This window comes from Pinus tabuliformis, chromosome 4_2 (genome assembly GCF_031772625.1).
Source record: "Pinus tabuliformis cultivar Carrire ecotype Pingquan chromosome 4_2, CPIR1, whole genome shotgun sequence".
Lineage (NCBI taxonomy): Eukaryota > Viridiplantae > Streptophyta > Pinopsida > Pinales > Pinaceae > Pinus > Pinus tabuliformis.
This window is the reverse complement of record NC_142304.1, coordinates 124,913,347-124,937,384: the sequence shown is the minus strand read 5'-3', so window position 1 is coordinate 124,937,384 and position 24,038 is coordinate 124,913,347.

The following is a 24,038-nucleotide window of genomic DNA, read 5'->3' as shown; positions in this document are numbered from 1 at the left end:
CATGTCAGCTATCCCTGCAAAAAATAGACAAGAATTTCGTCATTCCGCTCAAAAAATCAAGTGGAAACAAAATCAGAGTTTGTATTAAAAGTGAAAGTGCCAAAGTTCTACAAACATTACAAAGTGGGTTATTTGAAGTTAAAAATCAAAGTCATTGGGCATATAAGATATTTTTGGTGTTTGAAAAATTCATTGGTATGCCAAAGAAGCCGAGTCAAACGTGGAGGAAGAAAAACAGGGTTTTGAAGAACCGGCTGTGGGTGAAGTTCAGTCGCAGCGCACAGGAAGAAGGTCACAGCCCATTGGTAAGTCGCGGCGCATAGAGCCACACATCGCCGTGTTAATTGCAACGTGTACGATGCACATACTGGTCACTGTGCACTGGGTTGTGCGCACGGCACACAGAGCCAACAACCAGTTTTGTCATTGTGTTACAAGGAAAAGTGTATACACAGAACTGCTTATCCCACTAAGGTGTGATAGCTACCTTAGAAACAAACAAAGTAAAGCTACTTTCATTTTTCCTTTATGAAATATAGATGAGATAAGAATAAATAAGACCAACCTCTATCTTGCGCTAATCTCCTAGTTCGATTCCTCTCTCTCTTGATAGTCTTTCGCTACTTGTTCCCTTGCATGCCCAGCTTCACAGAGTACCTGTAAGATCACAGTAGCATAGCACTATACAAGAACATGGATTTATAATCATAAACAATCTAGGATCAGATTTAAATTGACCATACAAATGCAGAAAACATAAATGACACAAGAGTATGGAGGAAAACTTGAATAGCTTTTATTGATAAACAAGAAAGAGCCAAGAGAGTTACAACCAGTTGTTCTAACCCAGCATCATCTTCTCAGCAAGGAAGCCCCTCTTCACCTCATACAAAGCTTATATCACCCAACAATTTGATGTTGTCTCAAGAAACCAACAGCAGTTCCTTACAATATGCAAAATTCCAGCCTCTGGATCTCTGGGATGAGGGATCCATATATAGATATCTGTAAGGGAGATGAGTCAGCTTGTGATTTGATTAGTGTCTTCCCTCTGATAGTTCTTGATTCCACTTGGAGATTGATGATCTCTTACTCATCCTTGGTCGAATTCAGAGAGGCAAGTGTCACAGGAGAAGTTTCTGGAAGTTTCCATGCCTCTCCACCTTGCGGAATGACACTGCCATTTGTCACTTCTTGCCCATCGCACCCCATAGAAGGGATTTTTGAAATGCAACGCACCCACACAATGTGTTTAGGTGAGATGCAACGCACTTTGCTTATGGAGCAGTTGAAATGATTCTGTTTTGACCAGTTCTGAGCAGTTTTTCATCGAGAACTTCTGGGAGAAGCTATAATCAGTTGACCTTGTTCCTTTAGGGGTTAGAACAACACTTTTAGGGACTTAGGAGCCCTTGGTTTATGGACATTTCATGCTTGGGGTTGTAGTGCCCAAAAATGTCTATAACAGTTGCCCCCTAAAGCATGAGTTCGTTAATCTTTTGATGTCGGGTGAAATGCTTTATTATGAGGATCCGAAGTTCTTTCAAGCTGGGAGGAGACCTATAATAAGATACAATACAATACATTATCTTCATAATATTTTCATGATCTAGCTGAGGCGGGCATTCCCATGCTCAGCTTTATAAATTCATTTTCATGTGCATAGGACAGACAATCGTCTGAGTGTAGATTGATGATTCTGGTAGAGCCATCATCCCTTTGATTGGATGATTATTTGTGCAGCAATGATGTACATTTGATGTCTTTATTTCTCTGAATATATGTCGCAGCCTGGATGGATGAAACTAGATCCGGGGTCTTCAATCTCGTTCGATCTTCACTCGAAGTACAAGTCTATCCATGTGAGAGATGTTCTGGAGTCGAACATGGAAAGACATTGCCTGATTACCAGCCAATGATGTAAGCTGTTAACAGGCGCGAGAGGAATCACCGATAATGATAATGACCCTCAAGGTACTGCAGTACAATTCATGTGGTGTGAATAAAGGACTTGGTGTTGAACACCATGCAAAATCTTTCGGTCGAAGACCATTGATGTAAACCTGTCGCTGGAAGTGAGAAACTTGCCATTGAGGCATGCAAGCTTCAAAGTACTGAACGGGGTGTTCCTAGATCAACTTCTTGGATAATGAGCTGATGTCGACAAGAAGCGATCCATCACAGGAGGGCCTTAATGAATCCCACATCAATGACACGGAACGGAGCAAATGATTTTAATGGAGGTGAAAACGATCTGATGACATAAGGTTCAAGGTGGCGGTCATGAAAGAATGGAGTGTAAATGTATTGTAGTGGGTGAGACACAGGTGAATTCTCTGGATGACTTCTCTTGAACATATTGGCGACACTGACGTGATGGATTGGTAGCATTAACCCCAAATGTGGATGGTGTGATGGGACCATGGTGATGTGACCGGTGAATGAAACAACCCAACCCAACTTGGATGCGGAGTGAAAGTGTCATGTTCAAGAGTGACTTGCTACCAACAAAGTTTCTTCAAGTTTTCTTCCCAATTTTCCCCAATCATTGTTGACCAGTACCTCTTTATTTTTGTCAAGCTTGAGGAGGATAACATATGCTTGTTCTATAATTTTCCCTTCGGGCAAACCCATTGCTCTGTTTTAATGAGCCTAGCGATAGTGAAACTCATTCTTGTCTGCTATGGACAAGTTTGTCGCTATTAAGTTTTAACGAGTTTAACGACAAAGATAACTCGGTCCTTTTCAATTTTAGAGAGTCTGAAAAGGAAGATAAAGGAAACTCTAAAATTCCTTTTTCGTCATCTAATCCCTTACGTCCGAAAAAGTATAAAACAATACATAAGGGATGAATTTTCGATACTTTTAACGAGCCGAACAAAACAAGCACTCGATCTTTTTGTGTAATAATCCCTCAGGTCCAAAAAGATTAAAATTTAGAGGAGGGATAGCACTTCCGGTCTCTTTAACGAGCTGGAGAGGCCAATGGCTCGGCAATCGTTTCATATTTTACGAGTCAGTTGAAAAGAGCTTAAAGGAGACTCGTCTTTTGAGGAACGAGTGATAAAATTGGGTAGCAGCTGATTCCAGGTAAGGTTTGGAATGTTCCAATCATGGCAGTGTTACAAGGATGGCTAGTGAGATCACTCTTCGCAGCTGTTCCTCAAAATGGGTAAACAATCAAATGGAGGTGAATGATCGGCCAATACAGAGTGGAGGTGATGATGAGAACACGACCAAGGCTTTTAAAGGCTGAAGTACTACATTCACGATGGTTATTTACCGGGAAATAGTTCATTTTTTAATGAGATTAAACGCGGGGAGAAACACTTGCTCATGGCTTATGTTTATTTTTTAACGAGCTTGAACTATGTGCTAAAACTGCTCGATGCAACGGTCATTTCTTGACTTTACCATAAATAGCTTTGTTCTTTCAAAGATTGTACTGCATTTTCAATTGCTTCATCAAACTAGTTAGAAATGAACAATACATGTTTGAAAAATGAGTTAGAACACTAATATTTTACTCGAATTACATAAAAAGTAATGTAAAAGTGCTTTTACCTCTCATTTTACCATTTCATTTGAACTTTGGTTTGTTGGAGCTTTGGAGGTGCTTTCCCCCCTTGATTTTCATCAACTGATTTTGGGAGATTCTGTGGACGATTCTCGGCGCTGTCTGGACCAGGTAGGAGCTAAACTTGAGCTCTTTCATTTCATGCTTTCCATTTTGCATTCTGAGTTTGATTCCTGGTTTTTCTGAGCCTCTAGGGTTTGAAAAACTCGCCCTGGCTTCAGCGCACCCTTTGTGTATCGAAAGGTGCGTTGGATGTTGGCCTGTCTACTGGCCATCTGACATGCAATGCACCTAGAGCACTACTATAGGTGCGATGGGCGCAAGGAAGGAATTTTATGCACAGTTTTTTATGGAAATTTTGCCTGTTTCTTACCAAAATCAGGATCTAACTCTTCTCTTGTTTGTTTTCAGAGATTTTTGGAGAAAGATGACTATTACATGGCGAGAACGTGAGCATGAAGAAGAGGACATGCTTGCTTTACATGATCCGGTTATAGTAAACACACTGCGGAACTGTGGCTTGCTGAAGTTTTTCCGCATTTCTAGCATGAGACAACAAATCAACTTGCTACAGTATTTTCTCGATGCTTGGGATCCTACCAACCAGGTGTTCCAGATTAGGGGCAAATCCATCCCCTTGACTATAGTGGACATCTATTTCTTGACTAGCTTGTCGAGGTGGGGTGCCCCCATCTCTTTATCAGGTTCGGCTCGGGGAGGTGAATCTGTGAGAGATTATGTTCGTCGGTATTGCAGAGAGGGATCTCAGCCGAGTAAAGATGGCAAGATCATCATCCGTGATGTCACTGAAAGGTCCCTCAGGACTATTCTGTTTACTTTTGGTAGGATGGCTGGTGGTGCGGTTCTTCATGTAGCCAACCGATCTTATATGCAGTATGCCTTGGAATGCCTCCAATCGAAGGTGTTGAACTGGTGCGACGCAATACTTCTTGTGATGAAAGAACAGTTGACCAAGGTGAAGAGTGGGAGGTTGAAGAACTTTGGTTATGGTTCTATCTTGACCGCCTTTGCCTTGGAAAAGATACCACTGATGCAGCTGCAGTATATTGCACTCGATTTACCTTCATCGACTGAACCACGTATGCAGAGATGCGTCGACCATATGTCTAGACATGCTGGTCAGTCTCAGATTTCCTTTTCTGATACCTTCTTCGGGTGGTTTGATCGTCAAGAGATGGTTTATTTTGAGTATCCATATGCCGGTATGGACTTCCAGGGTGATCCAGATTTAGTATTGTCGGTTGGCGAACAGTGGGGCGCCATTGGTAAATTCTTTGACCATATTTGTTACAAACATTTTTGTGCCTTACATCATTGAGCATGAAATGTCCATAATCCAAGGGATCCAAAGTCCCTAAAAGAGTTGTTCCTGCCCCTAAAGGAACAAGGTCAACCAATGACAGCTTCTCCTAGAAGTTCTCCACCAAAAACCACTCAGAAACAGTCAATTCAGGATCAATTCAGATGCTCTACTAGCTGCCTGCGTTGCAATGCACCCCAGTACACTAGCTAGGTGCGTTGCAACGCACCTAAATGCACTACCAGGGTGCGCTAAGCGGGAAATGACAAATGGCAAGCTCATTCAACGAGGTGGAAAGACCATGGAAGCTTCCAGAATCTTCTCCAATGACACTTGCCTCAATGAATTCGACTAGTGATGAGTAAGAGGCTCTCAACCTCCAAGTGGAAGCAAGAACTAACAGAGAGAAGCCACAAGTCAAAACATAAGCTGACTCATCCTCTCTGCTTACATCTATATATGGGTCTCTCACCCAGAGATCCAGGAGGCTGGAATTTTGTACTTTGCAGAGAATTGTTGTTGGTTTGAGATTGAGATTAGTACATTGGGTGATTTATGCTTTTTTGGAGGAGAGGAAGGGATTCCTTTGCTGGGAGGTAGATGCTGGATCGGAACTCACTTGGTTGTATCTCCTCTTGGACTTTCTTATTCTATCAATAAACTATTTGAGTTTCTCCTACATGCTGTGTATCAATGATGTTTTGTTATAGTTGCATGTTTAGCTTAATCTGATCTTGAGCTTTTTATGAATGTATATCTGTATCTTCGTGTAGTTTCTCTCTCTTGTGATCTTGCAGGAATTCGGTGAAGATGGGCTGGTAAGGGCGCAGGGAGCTAGGAGCTATTGAAGAGAGGAGTGATTGGATCAACAAACTAGCGAAAGACACAGGTTAGTTACATCCTTTCTCCTCATTTACATTTCATAAAGAAGAATACTCAAGTAGTTTTCCTTGTTTGTTGCTAAGGCACTATCACACCTTAGAGTGGGATAGGGGCATTCCGAAAGGATACTTTTCCCAACAACAAATTGGCGACTCTGCTGGGAGTATCACGACTCGGCGATGGCGTGATTGGCACGACAAACGCGAAATCGACAAAGGCTATGTCCAGGAAAGCCCGTAAGATTTCAGATCAAAATGCAAAAGATGAAATTCTTGCTTCGGAAGTAAATGTCGTATCGACAGATAAGGGCAAAGAAACCAAACAACCAGGAAGCAAGAAGAAACAAAACAAAGGGAAGAAGAAGAAACAGGGTGAGTCATCTCCTGAAAAAACTTCTTCAGACCCTCCTGGAAATAGGAAACCCCCCGCAGGATGTCACATATGTGATGAGGATCATTGGACCTCACAATGTCCATACAAAGCTGAGCTTAAAAGATTCTTTAAGAGTTCGCAAACTTCAGCTGTGTTAACTGGTCCGTTTCCAAATCCAGGACAAAATCTGGTTGATAGTGGAAATGCTTCCCCGTCGCAGGTGTTAATGCTGTCGATTTCAAAACAGCAGAATGATGCTTTGATTTCGACAAGGAACAAAGATTACGGGAATCCGCAGCTGTCGAACGACAAGGATAAAGATCAACCAAGTAGTTCGACAACAACTTCGACAGAAGTTGTACCACCCATCATTCCTGAATTAACAATAAAACCGCCAAAGGGAGTAGTACACAAGTCGACGTTTAATCCCCGCGCTAGAGCAACGCAGCATTATAACATAGTGGAAGATTTGGCCCAATCGCCATCCGCTATGTCGACTCTTGAGGTGCTACAAAATTGCCCATCCCAAAGGCAGGCTCTGTTATCAGCTATTGGTGGGGTTGACCCAAAGGATTCCAATCTTGTATCCTTCGACCATAAAGGATACGATCCTCAGTTACCAGCCCAACTAGCTTTCCTTATTCAAGTGAAAGCCCTCAACAAAACTGTTCATCGAACAATTATTGATGAGGGGGCATCTACATGTATTATGTCGATGAGTTGCTGGAAAACTTTAGGATCTCCAACCTTGTCGCGATCTTCGACGACATTAAAAGCATTCGACGGAAGATCATATACCCCATATGGTATCCTAAATAACTTGAAGGTTGAACTAGGGGGAAAAACAGTAGAAATAGATGTTGAAGTCATCAATGGGAATCTTGATTACAACATCCTACTAGGAAGACTATGGATTTATGCCATGGCAGCTGTTGTGTCGACCTATTTTAGAAAGATTGCATTTCCCTTTCAAGGAGGGATTACAATCGTCGACCAACAAAACTTCCTCCCTAATGGTTCTCAAGTTACAGGAAGCATTCCCATGATCCATGGGAGCCCTCATTCGCTTCAGAATATCGGAGTAGGCCTACTAAAAGATCCTATACTAATGGGAACTTTCGCTCTTCCACCTCCAATCAATCTGGCGGAAGTAGCGTCGCTAGGAACCTACAATATGATATCTTCCACAAAGATTTCAGAAAACGATATCAACATGCATCATGCAATGGTTTTGCCCCCAAGCCCAATAGAAATATTGTAGCAATCAATGTTTCTAGCATGGGAGGCAAACCCAAATCAACGCTCGTCAAGCGTTTGGGTAGATAGGTCTAGAGAATATGGTACCCCTTCAGACCCTTGGTCGCGAGTGCATGGAACCGACAAAGGAATTGTACAATCAATGTTGATTGAAGGGGCACCATGGAATGATTGCCACCATCGTTCCCTTCTTCCAGATTATGAAGAAGATACTCAAAATGACCTTTATCATCCTTCAGTTTTTGAATTCCTTTCAAATACTGTAAATACGGTGGATTCCGAGCGAAACTTATCCAACATTGAAGAGACTATAGCCATAAATATCTCGACTAAAACAGATGTTGTAGAAAATATTTATGTTGGCAAATGTTGTTCTCCTTCAGAACTGGAAATATATAACGCTCTTTTTCGCGAATTCAGAGATGTCTTTGCTTGGTCATACAGTGAAATGCCAGGCATCGACTCGAGTATCGTTGAACACGAAATTAAGATGTATCCAGATGTCAAACCGGTAAGACAACGGCTCAAGCAGGTGCACCCCAAGAAAGCCGCTGCCATTAAGGCAGAAGTTGAAAAACTTCTCCATGCTAGTTTCATCTACCCGGTTCCTCTAACCGATTGGGTATCGAACATTGTCCCTGTTATGAAGAAACAAGGGACAATCAGAGTGTGTGTCGATTATAGGGATGTAAATCAGGCTTGTCCAAAAGACAACTACCCTACACCCTTCATCGACCAGATAATTGATGAATGCGCCGGATGCGAAATCTTTTCATTCATGGATGGATTTTCCGGGTATAATCAAATAAATATCTGCCCACAGGACCAGTCAAAGACTGCATTCATTTGTCCATGGGGCACGTTCGCATATCGAAAATTACCCTTTGGTTTAAAGAACGCAGGGGCGACATTTCAGAGGGCAATGAATTATGCCTTCCATGACATCAAGAACATCGTTCAACCATACCTTGACGACCTTCCGGCTCATTCGCGGAAGCGGACTAATCATCCGCAACATTTAAGAGCGATATTTCTACGTTGCCGACACTACAAGATACGACTCAATCCGCACAAATGTGTATTTTGCGTCAGTTCTGGTCGTTTACTTGGCTTTGTAGTCTCCAAGGATGGGATTCGTCTCGACCCGTGCAAGGTACAGGCAATCATAAATTTGCCTCCACCTTCCAATTTTCTTCAGATTCAGAAACTCCAAGGGAAAGCAAACTTTCTTAGGAGGTTCATTCCAAATTACGCCGAACTTGCTAAAGGTTATACACGTCTTTTGAAAAAGGAGGTACCCTTCGTCTGGGATCAGGTTGCGCAAGCTTCCTTTGATGCTTTAAAAGATTCCTTAATGAAAGCATCATTAATGTACGCCCCCGATTATCAAAGAGATTTTAACCTGTATCTGGCTGCAGCAGATACAACCATCGCAATGGTTTTAGTTCAAGAAGTCGATGGAATTGAACACCCTATATATTATTTAAGTAAAAACTTAAATGATACAGAAATTAAATATTCTTATGTTGAAAAACTAGCGCTTGCAGCTATTCAAGCGATACAAAGATTTCGACACTATGTCCTCTTTCGGAAAACTACCATTTTGTCTGATTGCAACCCCATGACTTATATATTGTCGTGACAGTTATTGGGGGGCAAATATTCAAAATGGATAGCGATCCTTCAAGAGTTTGATCTGGAATTTGTAAAATCCAAATCAAAGAAAGCTCTAGTTTTCGCAGAATTATTGTGCGATCTCCCATCGTCGTCCAACGATGAAACATCCGAAGAATCAATCGTGGACGAGAATTTGTTTCTGATATCTACAAGCAATGAGTGGTATGGCGATATAATAATTTATCTCCAAACCCAAAATTTTAGGCCTAACACCTCTCACTCCGAACAGAAACGTATACGATACCAAGCAAAAGACTACATGATCGTCGGTGATACACTTTATCGTCGTGGTATTGATACAGTTCTGAGAAGGTGCCTCACCCATGAGGAGGCCGAGAAAGCCCTGAATGAGTGTCATTCAGGAGCTTGTGGGGGGCATCAATCTGGTTATGCTACGGCACAAAAAATCTTACGAGCAGGATACTTCTGGCCAACAATGTTCAAGGATTGCATAACCGCAGTCAGAAGTTGCCATGCTTGTCAAATTTTTGATAGCAAAACCAGAAGACCACCCGCACCTCTACAGCCAATAGTTGTTGTTGGGCCGTTCGCCAAATGGGGCATCGATTTCATGACATGTAACCCCACCTCGACCGGGGGGCATGGGTATATCATAGTCGCAGTTGACTATTTTACCAAATGGGTCGAGGCGATGCCTACATTAGATAACACTGGTGAAACAGCTGCCCTTTTCTTTTTCAATCATGTAGTCGCCACATTCGGCGTACCACAGGCTATAGTCACGGATCATGGATCGCATTTTCACAATCACATGATGCTTGAATTAGCTGCCAAGCTAGGATTGTCTCATGACAGCTCCACTCCGTATTATCTGCAAGCCAACAGACAAGTTGAAGTGATCAACAAGGTCCTGAAGCGTATGTTGCAAAGGATGATCAGAGTTCACAAAAGAAGGTGGCACCTAATCCTGTATTCAGCCTTGTGGGCTTACCGAACATCGGTAAGGAATGCAACCGGGTTCACACCCTTCCAACTGGTATATGGCCTGGAAGCAGTCTTACCAGTCCAGTGCGAAATTTCGTCTCTTAAACTCGCAATCGATCTCCTCCCCAGAACTTCAGAAGAAGAGGTCCGTTTCTTGGAGTTAATCCAATTGGATGAAACCCGTCGTGATGCCGCTTTGGCTAACGAAGCCCATAAGAAACGAGTCAAGGCGCAGTTCGACAAAAATGTCAAACCCCGTGTCTTCTCAGAAGGTGACTTGGTCTTGCTTTACGACCAAGAATCCAATAAATTGGGAGCAGGTAAATTTAATTCTTTATGGATGGGCCCCTATATTGTTAAACGATTGTTAGCAAAAGGAGCCTACGAGTTAATGGATTATGACGGAATTCCACTGGCGCAACCCCGTAACGGGTTGTACCTCAAGCGTTACTATGCTTAAATAGCAACCAATGTGCTTTTGTTGTATTTTGTTTTCGCTAAAGTGTTTGTTTTGGTCGAGTAATCCACCTTTTTACATTTATTGTAGATGTCAAACCTTTTGGAGACATGTGTTGGATATGCCGACGGAGCGATTCGTAGTTCGCGGAACCTGTCCTCCGCAGCTTGGGCCATTTTTGATCCAAGCGGCGAGTTAGTAAGTTTCAGAGGTGTATGTATCGGTCAATCAACGAATAACATCGCTGAGTATAGCGCGTTGATAGAACTTCTCTCTGATGCCATCACCCATGGTATATGCTGACTAATCGTCAGGCTAGACTCACAACTCGTAATACTACAACTCAATGGTATATATTCCGTCCGAAATCCAGCTATTTATCGCATGTTCCTAAGAGTTAAGATTTTGGAAAGACAATTTGATTTTATTCAATACCAACATATTTCTAGAAACTTAAACACATTAACCGACTCATTAGCAAACTATGTGTTAGATAGAAATTTGCGACATTTATAAAAAGAAACACATCATCAATGTTTTACATGTGGATCATATAGCTCAACCAGAATAAAACCCGAAAATCAAAATATATATATAGCTGTTTACGGTTTACATATAATGTTCTGTAACCAAGACAAAATCGGTCACATGACCCAAAAACTCAAAATGCTAGGGGGCACCCTAGTCTAATGATGCTCGTGATAGCACGTCACAGCCTGTGCAATCATGCTTAAGAGACGAGTCCATCGTCTGGGCACACCAGTAGTATTCCGCTGCAACTGTAAAGGTAACTCGTCGATCCTCACATCTGGAATACCGAGAGTAAGGCTCTCAACCTGCTCCTGCACAGCTGTGAGGGTCTCGGCCACATCAAGGTCACGAAGAATAACCCTCCCGGCAGCCTCTCCTGCTGGGGCAGCGGCTGGCACTCTCAGGCGAACTACTGGACGAACAGGACCAACATCTGCATGTACACATGAGTTTTATTAAAGTCTTGATAGAATAAAGCACAAGGAAATTATAAATAAAAACAGTAAACAGTGAAATGGTCGAAGATTTTACCAATAGCACCCCACTGCTCGCCATCCGGAAGTACTAAATCCGGATCACCCCGGAAGTCCATGCCAGCATATGGATACTCGGAATAGACCATCTCCTGATGATCAAACCACCTAAAGAAGGTATCAGAAAAAGAAATCTGAGATTGACCAGCATGCCTAGACATGTGGTCAACCCATCTCTGCATGCGTGGTTCAGTAGGAGAAGGCAAGTCGAGTGCAATGTACTGTGGCTGCATCAGTGGTATATTTTCCAAGGCAAAGGCGGTCAAAATAGAACCAAACCCAAAGTTCTTCAACCTCCCATCCTTTACCTTGGTCAACTGACTCTTCATCACGAGAAGTACTGCATCACACCAGTTAAATATTTTCAGTTGGAGGCACTCCAAGGCATGCTGCATATAGGATCTGTTGGCTACATGAAGAGACGCACTCCCGGCCATCCTACCAAAAGTATACAGGATAGACCTAAGGGACCTGTCAGCAACATCACGGATAATGATCTTGCCGTCTTTACTCGGCTGAGATCCTTCCCTGCAATACTGGCAGACATAATCTCTCACAGAGTCACTCCCTCGGGCCGAACCTGACAAAGAGATGGGGGCACCCCGCCTCGACAAGCCAGTCAAGAAGTAAATGTCTACTGCGGTCAAGGGGATAGATTTTCCCCTAATCTGAAAAACTTGGTTGGTAGGATCCCAAGCATCGAGCAAATACTGCAGTAGATTGATCTGCTGTCTCATGCTAGAGATGCGGAAGAACTTCAACAGACCACAGTTCCGCAGCACGTTCACTGTAACCGGATCATGTAGGGCAATCATGTCCTCTTCTTCATGTTCTCGTTCTCGCCATGTAAGGGTCATTTTGCTCCAAGATCTCTGAAAAACAAACATGAGAGGAGTTAGATCCTGGTTTTGATGAGAAACAGGCAAAAATTTTCATCAAAAACTGTGCAACAAAATCCTTTTCTGCGCCCAGCGCACCTGCACAGTGTTCCACCTGCGTTGAAGGTCAAACTGCCTTCATACTGCTTGACATTTAGCGCAGGTTTCGAGTGCCCAAGGTGCACTGATGGCAGAGCGACCCCATCAAACCCCAGGGGCTCAGAAAATCAGGGAATGAAGCACAGAATGCAGAAAGGAAACCATGAAATGAAAGAGCTCAGGTTTAGCTCCTACCTGGTCCAGACGGCGCCGAGAATCGTCCACAGAATCTCCCAAAATCAGCTGATGAAAATCAAGGGGGAAGAGGCACCTCCAGAGCTCCAACAAACCAAGTTCAAATGAAATGGTAAAATGAGAGGTAAAAACACTTTTTAATTGCTTTTTACGTAGTTCAAAGTGAAATATTAGTGTTTTAATCTCATTTTCAAGCAAATGTTATTCATTTCTAACTAGTTTGATGCAGCAATTGAGGGTATAGTACTATCTTTGAAAAGGCAAAGCTATTTATGGTAAAAATCAAAACTAGACCATGTTATCGAGCAGTTTTAGCACATAGTTCATGCTCGTTAAAAAATAAACATAAGATCGAGCAAGCGTTTCAACCCGCGTTTAAGCTCGTTAAAAAATGAACTATCGTCCGGTAAATAACCACCGTGAATGTAACATTATCAGCCATTAAATCCTTGGTCGTGTTTGCACCGTCACCTCCACTTTTCCATTGGCCGATCATTCACCTCCATATGATTGTTTACCCATTTTGAGGAACAGCTGCGAAGAGTGATTTCAATAGCCATCCTTGTGACACTGCCGTGCTTGGAAAAATTCCAACCCTTACCTGGAATCAGCTGCTACCCGTTTTATCACTCGTTCCTCAAAAGACGAGTCTTCTTTAAGCTCTTTTCATCTGACTCGTAAAATATGAAAATATTGCCGAGTTTTGGCCTTCCAGCTCGTTAAAGTGACCGGAAGTGCTATCCCTCCTCTAGATTTTAATCTTTTTGGACCTAAGGGATTATTGCACAAAAAGATCGAGCGCTTGTTTTGTTCGGCTCGTTAAAACTATCGAAAATTCATCCCTTCTGTATTGTTTTATACTTTTTTGGACTTAAGGGATTAGATGACGAAAAAGGTCTTTCGGAGTTAACTTTATGTACCTTTTCAGACTCTCTAAAAATGAAAGGACCTAGTTATCTTTTTCATTAGACTCGTTAAAAAGATTAATAGCGACAAACTTGTCTTTAGACGAGAACGAGTTTCACTATCGCTAGGCTTGTTAAAACATAGCGATGGGTTTGCCCGAAGGGAAAATTATAGAACAAGCATATGTTATCCTCCTCAAGCTTGACAAAAATAAAGAGGTACTGGTCAGCAATGACTGGGGAAAAATTGGGAAGAAACTCAAAAAACTTTTATTGGTAGCAAGTCGCTCTTGAACATGACACTTCTGCTCCGTGCCTGAGTCGGGTTGGGTTGTTTCATTCACCGGTCACATCACCATGGTCTCGCCATACCATCCACCTTTGGGGTAAATGCTACCGATCCATCACACAAGTGTCGCCGATATGTTCAAGAGAAGTCATCCAGAGAAGTCAACCGTGTCCCATCCACTACCATACATTATCCTTCATTCTTTCATGACTGCCACCCTGAACCATATATCATCGAATCGTTTTCACCTCCATCAAAATCATTTGCTCCGTTCCGTGTCACTGATGTGGGATACATCAAGGCCCTCCTTTGACGGATCACTTCTTGTCAACATCAGCTCATTATCCAAGAAGTTGATCTAGGAACACCCCCTTCAGTACTTTGAAGCTTGCATGCCTCAATGGCAAGTTTCTCACTTCCGGCGACAGGTATACATCAATGACCTTCGATCGAAAGATTTTGCGTGGTGTTCGACGCCAAGTCCTTTATTCACACCACGTGAATTGTACTGCAGTACCTTGAGGGTCATTATCATTATCGGTGATTCCTCTCACGCTTGTTAACAGTTTACATCATTGACTGGTAATCAAGCGATGTCTTTCCATGTTCGACTTCAAAACATTTCTCACATGGATCGACTTGTACTTAGAGTGAAGATCGGACGAGATTGAAGACCCCGGATCTAGTTTCATCCATCCGGGTTGCGATATATATTCAGGAAAAATAAAGACATTGACATGTACAACATTGTAGCACAGATAATCATCCTACCAAAAGGATGATGATTTCATCAAAATCATCAGTCTACCATCAGACGATTGTCTGTTCTATGTACAGAAAAATGAATTTATAAAGCTGAGCATGGGAATGCCCGCCTCAGCTAGATCATGAAAACAGTATGAAAAATAATGTATTGTATTGTATTTTATTACAGGTCTCCTCCCAGCATTGAAAGAACTTCGGATCCTCCTAATAAAGCATTTCACCCGATAAACAACCTCATACTTTAGGGGGCAACTGTTATAGACATTTTTGTGCCTTACAGCATTGAGCATGAAATGTCCATAATCCAAGGGATCCAAAGTCCCTAAAAGAGTTGTTCCTGCCCCTAAAGGAACAAGGTCAACCAATGACAGCTTCTCCCAGAAGTTCTCCACCAAAAACCACTCAGAAATAGTCAATTCAGGATCAATTCAGATGCTCTACTAGCTGCCTGCGTTGCAATGCACCCCAGTACACTAGCTAGGTGCGTTGCAACGCACCTAAATGCACTACCAGGGTGCGCTGAGTGGGAAATGACAAATGGCAAGCTCATTCAACGAGGTGGAAAGACCATGGAAGCTTCCAGAATCTTCTCCAATGACACTTGCCTCAATGAATTCGACTAGTGATGAGTAAGAGGCTCTCAACCTCCAAGTGGAAGAAAGAACTGACAGAGAGAAGCCACAAGTCAAAACATAAGCTGACTCATCCTCTCTGCTTACATCTATATATGGGTCTCTCACCCAGAGATCCAGGAGGCTGGAATTTTGTACTTTGCAGAGAATTGTTGTTGGTTTGAGATTGAGATTAGTACATTGGGTGATTTATGCTTTGTTGGAGGAGAGGAAGGGATTCCTTTGCTGGGAGGTAGATGCTGGATCGGAACTCACTTGGTTGTATCTCCTCTTGGACTTTCTTATTCTATCAATAAACTATTTGAGTTTCTCCTACATGCTGTGTATCAATGATGTTTTGTTAGAGTTGCATGTTTAGCTTAATCTGATCTTGAGCTTTTTATGAATGTATATCTGTATCTTCGTGTAGTTTCTCTCTCTTGTGATCTTGCAGGAATTCGGTGAAGCTGGGCCGGTAAGGGCGCAGGGAGCTGGGAGCTATTGAAGAAAGGAGTGATTGGATCAACAAACTAGCGAAAGACACAGGTTAGTTACATCCTTTCTCCTCATTTACATTTCATAAAGAAGAATACTCAAGTAGTTTTCCTTGTTTGTTGCTAAGGCACTATCACACCTTAGAGTGGGATAGGGGCATTCCGAATGGATACTTTTCCCAACAACAATATCCCTGTTTATCGTTTTTATTTTATAATGTCCTTGTGCTTTATTCTGTCAAGACTTAATCAAACTCATGTGTTCATGCAGATGTTGGTCCCATTCGGCTAGTAGTACGCCTGAGATTGCTAGCTGCCGCCCCAGCAGAAGAGGCTATTGGAAGGGCTATCCTTCGCGACCTCGATGTGGCCGAGACTCTCACAGCATTACAGGAACAGGTTGAGGGCCTCACTCTTGGTATTCCAGATGTGAGGACTGACGAGCTGCCCTTGAGGTTGCAACGACATACTACTGGTGTGCCAAGACGATGGACTCAGCACTTACGCATGATCACACAGGCTGTGACTCGCTATCACGAGCATCATTAGACTAGGGTGCCCCCTAGCGTTTTGAGTTTTCGGTCATTTGACTAGTTTTTTCTTGGTTATAGAACATTATGTGTAAACCATAAACAATTATATATATATTTTTGATTTTCGAAGCTTTATTTTGGTTAAGTTACATGATCCAAATGCAAATATTGATGGTATGCTTCTTTTTATAAATGTTGCAAATGTCTATCTAACACATAATTTTCCAATGAGTCAGTTAATGTGTTTAAGGTTCTGGAAATATGCTGATATTGAATAAAATCAAATTGTCTTTCCAAAATCTTAACCCTTAGGAACATGCGATAAATAGCTGGATTTCGGACAGAGTAGATACCAGTGAGTTGTAGTATGATGAGTTGTGAGTCTAGCCTGACAATCAGTCGGCGTATACCATGTGTGATGGCATCAGAGAGAAGTTCTATCAATGCGCTATATTCAGCGATGTTATTCGTTGATCGACCAATACATACCCCTCTGAAACTTACTAACTTGCCGCTTGGATCAAAAATGGCCCAGGCCGAAGAAGATAGGTTCCGCGAACTACGACTCGCTCCGTCGGCATATACGACACATGAGTCCAATAGGTTTGACATCTGCAATAAATGTAAAAAGTGGATTACTCGACCAAAAAAAACACTTTAGTGAAAACAAAAACATAACAAAAGCATACAGGTTACTATACTGAATCACGCATAGTAACGCTTAAGGTACAACCCGTTACGAGGTTGTGCCAGTGGAATCCCGTCATAATCCATTAACTCGTAGGATCCTTTTGCTAACACTCGCTTAACAATATAGGGGACCATCCATAAAGACTTGAATTTACCTGCCCCCAATTTATCGGATTCTTGGTCATAAGCAAGACCAAGTCACCTTCTGAGAAGACACGGGGTTTGACATTCTTATCGAAATGCGCCTTGACTCATTTCTTATGGGCTTCGTTAGCCAAAGCAGCATCACGACAGGTTTCATCCAATTGGATTAATTCCAAGAAACGAGCCTCCTCTTCTGAAGTTCCAGGGAGAAGGTCAATTGCGAGTTTAAGGGATGAGATTTCACACTGGATTGGTAAGACTGCTTCCAGGCCATATACCAGTTGGAAAGGTGTAAACCCGGTTGCATTCTTTACCGATGTTCGGTAAGCCCACAAGGCTGAGTACAGGATTAGGTGCCAACTTCTTTTGTGAACTCCAATCATCCTTTGCAGCATGCACTTCAGGACCTTGTTGATTGCTTCAACTTGTCCGTTGGCTTGCGGGTAATATGGAGTAGAGCTGTCGTGAGACAACCCTAGTTTGGCAGCTAATTCGATCATCATGTGATTGCAAAAATGCGATCCATGATCTGTGACTATAGCTTGTGGGATGCCGAATCTGGCGACTACATGATTGAAAAAGAAGAGGGCAGCGGTTTCACTAGTATTATCTAATGTAGGCATCGCCTCGGCCCATTTGGTAGAATAGTCAACTGCGACTATGATATAACCATGCCCCCCAGTCGAGGTGGGGTTACATGTCATGAAATCAATGCCCCATTTGGTGAATGGCCCGACAGCAACTATTGGCTGCAGAGGCGCGGGTGGTCTTCTGGTTTTGCTATCAAAAATTTGACAAGCATGGCAACTTCTGACTGCGGTTATGCAATCTTTGAACATTGTTGGCTAGAAGTATCCTGCTCGTAGAATTTTTTGCGCTATAGCATAACCGGATTGATGCCCCCGACGCGTGCCTGAATGGCAATCATTCAAGACTTTTTCAACCTCCTCATGGGTGAGGCACCTTCTTAGAACCGTATCGATACCATGACGGTATAATGTATCATCGATGATGATGTAGTCTTTTGCTTGGTATCGAATACATTTTTGTTCAGAGTGAGAGTTATTTGGCCTATATTTTTGGGTTTGGAGATAAATGATTATATCCCCATACCACAGATTGCTTGAAGATATCAGAAACAAATTTTCGTCCACGATTGTTTCTTCGGATGTTTCATCGTTGGACGACGATGGGAGATTGCATAATAATTCTGCGAAAACCAGAGCTTTCTTTGACTTGGATTTTACAAATTCCAGATAAAACTCTTGTAGAATTGATATCCATTTTGAATATTTCCCCCCAGCAACTGTCGCGACAATATATAAGTCATGGGGTTGCAATCTGACAAAATGGTAGTTTTTCGAAAGAGGACATAGTGTCGAAATCTCTGTATCGCTTGAACAGCTGCGAGCACTAGCTTTTCAACATAAGAATATCTGCTTTCTGTATCATTTAAGCTCTTATTTAAATAATATATAGTATGTTCAATTCCGTTGTCTTCTTGAACTAAAACCATTGCGATGGTTGTATCCACTGCAGCCAGATACAGGTTAAAGTCTTTTTGATAATCAGGAGCGTACATTAATGATGCTTTCATTAGGGATTCTTTTAAAGCATCAAAGGAAGCTTGCAAAACCTGATCCCAGACAAAGGGTACTTCCTTTTTCAAAAGGCGCGTATAACCTTTAGCAAGTTCGACGTAATTTGGAATGAACCTCCTCAGAAGTTTGCTTTCCCTTGGAGTTTCTGAATCTAAAGAAAATTTGAAGGTGGAGGCAAATTTATGATTGCCTGAACCTTACATGGGTTGAGACGAATCCCATCTTTCGAGACTACAAAGCTAAGTAAACAACCAGAATTGACACAAAATACACATTTGTGTGGATTGAGTCGTATCTTGTAGTGTCGGCAACGTAGAAATATTGCTCTTAAATGTTGTGGATGATCAGTCCGCTTTCGCGAATGAGTCGGAATGTCGTCGAGGTATGGTTGAATGATGTTTTTGATGTCATGGAAGGCATAATTCATTGCCCTCTGAAATTTTTCCCCTGCGTTATTTAAGCCAAAGGGTAATTTTCGATATGCGAATGTGCCCCACGGACAAATAAATGCAGTCTTTGACTGGTCCTATGGGCGGATATTTATTTGATTATACCCGGAGAATCCATCCATGAATGAAAAGATTTCGCATCCGGCGCATTCATCAATTATCTGGTCGATGAAGGGTGTAGGGTAGTTGTCTTTTGGACAAGCTTGATTTACATCCCTATAATCGACGCACACTCTAATTGTTCCTTGTTTTTTCATAACAGGGACAATATTCGATACCTAATCGGTTAGAGGAACCGGGTAAATGAAACCAGCATGGAGAAGTTTTTCAACTTCTACCTTAATGGCAGCGGCTTTCTTGGGGTGCACCTGCCATAGCTGTTGTCGTACTGGTTTGACATCTGGATACATGTTGATTTCGTGTTCAACGATACTTGAGTCAATGCCTGGCATTTCACTATATGACCAAGCAAATACATCTCTGAATTCGTGAAAAAGAGAGTTATATATTTCCAGTTCTGAAGGAGAACAACATTTGCCAACATAAATATTCTCTACATCTGTTTTGGTCGAGATATTTATGGCGATAGTCTCTTCAATGTTGGACAAGTTTCGCTCAGAATCCACCGTGTTTACAGTATTTGATAGGAAATCAAAAACTGAAGGATGATAAAGATCATCAGGAGTATTTTCTTCATAATCCGGAAGAAGGGAACGATGGTGGTAATCATCCCATGGTGCCCCTTCAATTACCATTGATTGAACAATTCCTTCGTCGGTGACATGCACTCGCAACCAAGGATCTGAAGGGGTACCATATTCCTCAGACCTATCTATCCAAACGTTTGATGAGCGTTGATTTGGGTTTGCCTCCCATGCTAGGAACATTGATTGCTACAATATTTCTGTTGGGCTTGGAGGCAAAACCTGCGCATGATCCAAGTCGATATCGTTTTCTAAGATCTTTTTAGAAGATATCATATTGCAGGTTTCTACTGACGCTATTTCCACCAAATTGATTGGAGGTGGAAGGGCGAAAGTTACCATTAATATAGGATCTTTTAGTAGGCCTACTCCGATATTTTGAAGCGAATGGGGGCTTCCATGGATCATTGGAATGCTTCCCGTAACTTGAGAACCATTAGGGAGGAAGTTTTGTTGATCGACGATTGTAATCCCTCCTTGAAAGGGAAATGCAATCTTCCTAAAATAGGTCGACACAACAGCAGCCATAGCATATATCCATGGTCTTCTGAGTAGGATGTTGTAATCGAGATTTCCGTCGATTACCTCAACATCTATTTCTACTGTTTTCCCTCCTAGTTCAACCTTCAAGTTACTTAGAGTACCATATGGGGTATATGTTCGTCCGTCAAATGCTTTTAATGTCGTCGAAGATCGCGACAAGGTTGGAGATCCTAAAGTTTTCTAGCAACTCATCGACATAATACATGTAGATGCCCCCTCATCAATAATTATTCGATGAACAGTTTTGTTGAGGGCTTTCACTTGAATGAGGAAAGCTAGTTGAGCTGGTAACTGAGGATCGTATCCTTTATGATCGAAGGATACAAGATTGGAATCCTTTGGGTCTATCCCACCAATGGCTGATAATAAAGCTTGCTTTTGGGATGGGCAATTTTGTAGTACCTCAAGAGTCGACATAGCAGATGGCGATTGGGCCAAATCTTCCACTATATTATAATGTTGTGTCGCTCTAGCGCGGGGATTAAACGTCGACTTGTGTACTACTCCCTTTGGCGGTTTTATTGTCAACTCGGGAATGATGGGTGGCGCAACTTCTGTCGAAGTTGTTGTCAAACTACTAGGTTGATCTTTATCCTTGTTTTTCGACAGCTGTGGATTCCCATAATCTTTGTTTCTTGTCGATATCAAAGCATCATTTTGCTGTTTGGAAACCGACAACATTAGCACTTGAGACGGGGAAGCATTTCCACTGTCAACCAGATTTGTCCCTGGATTTGGAAATGGATCAGTTAATACTACTGAGGTCTTTGTATTCTTGAAGAATTTTTTAAGCTCAGCTCTCTGTGGACAATCTGCGGTCCGATGATCCTCATCGCATATGAAGCATGGATTCCTTGGTTTCCTATTTCCAGGAGGGTTCGCAGAAGATTTTTCAAGTGATGATTCTTCCTGTTTCTTCTTCTTCCCTTTGCCTTTCTTCTTGCCCCCTGGTTGCTTGGTTTCTTTGCCCTTATCTGTCGATACAGCATTTACTTCCGAGACAAGAAGTTCCTCTTTTGCATTTTGACCGGAAATCTTATGGGCCTTTTTAGATGTAGCCTTTGTCGATTTCGTGTCTGTTGCGCCAATCATGCCATCGCCGGCATGAGAGTCATTGTTTGATTTAGGAGGAGGAGGAACTGAGAATTCCAGTCTAGGAGCGTCAGGTATTTTATCGTAGAGCATGCCGGACTGAGTGTAAATCAAGTCCAAATATTGCGCACGAGCGATAACCTGCTCTTCGGTGACGACCCCCCCTTTTGCCACATCTTCCGTGATGGAAGGCAGTAATGACTTGATAAACCATTCAGCTAAGATCTGATCAGGAACATACGTTTTCACCATTCTACGACGACGTCGCCACTCATGTATATGATCAGATATGTGAGTGGCCATCGTTTGTTTGAAGTTGGTAGGAAGTTCTGTTCCCGTTTCGTACCTTATTGGTAACTGAAAATGGGTTAAAAAGGTTGTGGCTAGGGTACTGAAGTTGTCGAATGAAGCTCTAGGCAATTTGATATACCATTTTGCTGCCGGACCAGTTAACGTCCTCTGAAAAAGGCGAAGCCTAATCGAATCATCATTTAGGGTGTTTGATGAACACCACAGATGAAAGGTCATCACATGATTCGACGGATCTTCACCCGGATTTCCATTAAATTTAGGAATATCTGATGGAAGTTTATGTGGAATCGCTAGCCACCAAGGGGCGTAAGCGATTGGATCGTTTGTTAACCGATTTAAATCAGGTAACTCTAAAGCCGCCATGAAGGGTAACTGTTGATTCAGGTTAGGCGAAGCATACCCAGGATAAGATGGGATTGCCTGAGCAGTTGGTCTTTGCATACGAGCATAATGCATTTGATGCTGGTAACTCTGGTAAGGTTGGTGGGCATGACCATTGTAAAATGGTTGATTTTGACCGTTTTGAATATACAGGTGCCCACTATTGCAAAGATTTGTTGTTCAGAACCTTGGTATACTTGTTGGAACTGCGGTTGTTGGTATTGCACTAGCCATGGTTGTGAAGCCATGTGCTGTTGCCTAATACTAACTATTTGACCAAGATGAGGGGTAATTGTACCCATTTGAACCTGTGTCATTCTACCAGTCGGCGATTGTGGTTTAGTTGCAGGGTCAAGGGGCTGTTGCATTACAACCTGAGAAACCTGAGGTTGGCATACAACAGGCAGCGCTTGAACTTGCGACACCGTCACAATAGCTGGCGTAGTTGGTATACTTGACATAGGTAAGCATTGTTGCATCGAATATACAACTCTTGGTTGTTGAGGTAGTATCGGTACCCAACCGCTTGACGTAATTCCAGCATAACCTGAATTTTGTTGTGAACTCCCGTATGGCTGTCCTCCAGGAGGGGATAATGAAAGGGCATACTGCCCCCCATACTGTGGTAATCCAGTACTTAAGGGAATGGTTTGCCCTTGAGGGCCGGACTGCCCAAATTGACCTCCAAATGGATCAATTTGTTGAGACTCAACATAAGAGTTTCCGGATATTATTCCGAATGAACAAACAGGAACAAACCATACCGTCGAAATGGCCCCTGAGTGGGCTCCTTCTAGCGATTGAGAGCTAGTTGGGACAGATGGTATACCGGCGAACATTGTTGGAGTGATAGCAGGAAGTTCTGTCGTCGCTGTTTCAGAGACACAGTCCTAGATGTTGACGGTTGTTCAGACATTTCTAGTCTATCCAAAAGATTACCTAGTGATTCTACAGGAGCTTTCGCTGGCGGTAGACTAATTTCTGATGAAGAAGGATACAGAGTGATCCCGACTCCAAATTGCGATGGAGTACTAGATGGAGGATCTTCCACAATCTCTTCTATAGTAATCAAACCAGGTGGAAGGGGTAGACTGTTAGGTCCGTAGAATATTTCTGGTGCCGAAGAAGGTATGGAATCTGCAGCGACAGATGTTTGGGGAGCAACACTCTCCGAACCGGTTGTAGATGGAATTGGTTTAGTGATACAAGTGTTTACCCTCAGACTAGGATCAGTACCACTTTCCCTCTGTGGCTGCTGAACTTCTTCTGTAAAGGAAGGGATACCAGAAATGTTTGGAGTAACCGGAGTCTCTGATGTTGTTGGAACACTTGTTCTAACTTTACCAGGAGATTTGGAACCGGTTAAACGAGTTCACTTTGTCCGTACTCGTTTTGATTCTAGAGACAAAGATGGTTGACTTGTAAGCCTCCGCGAACGACGGGGTTTCAATTGACTTTCTTCCACGATTGCAGATTACTTGATCAACTAAAAATAAAGGGGAAGTATGTTTCCAAATTAGATGAATTTTAGACGCTTTGACACAACTTGCTTTTTCAATTTTTAAGAGTCAAGAAAAAACAAAAGATGACTCTAGTCGCCTTCGATTTTTAATGAGCCTGAAGTGACAAGTGCTCAGATGGACCTTTTTCATTAAGGAGTCTGAAAAGGAACGAAAGGGACTGCTCTAGAAATCTAGGTAGAGGGATTACCAAACCAATCGCAAAACTGCAGAATACTTTTTACGGTACGGAAGTCAATCTTCCCGAATGCTGTGTTCACTGCATTGTGATCGATAGGGCA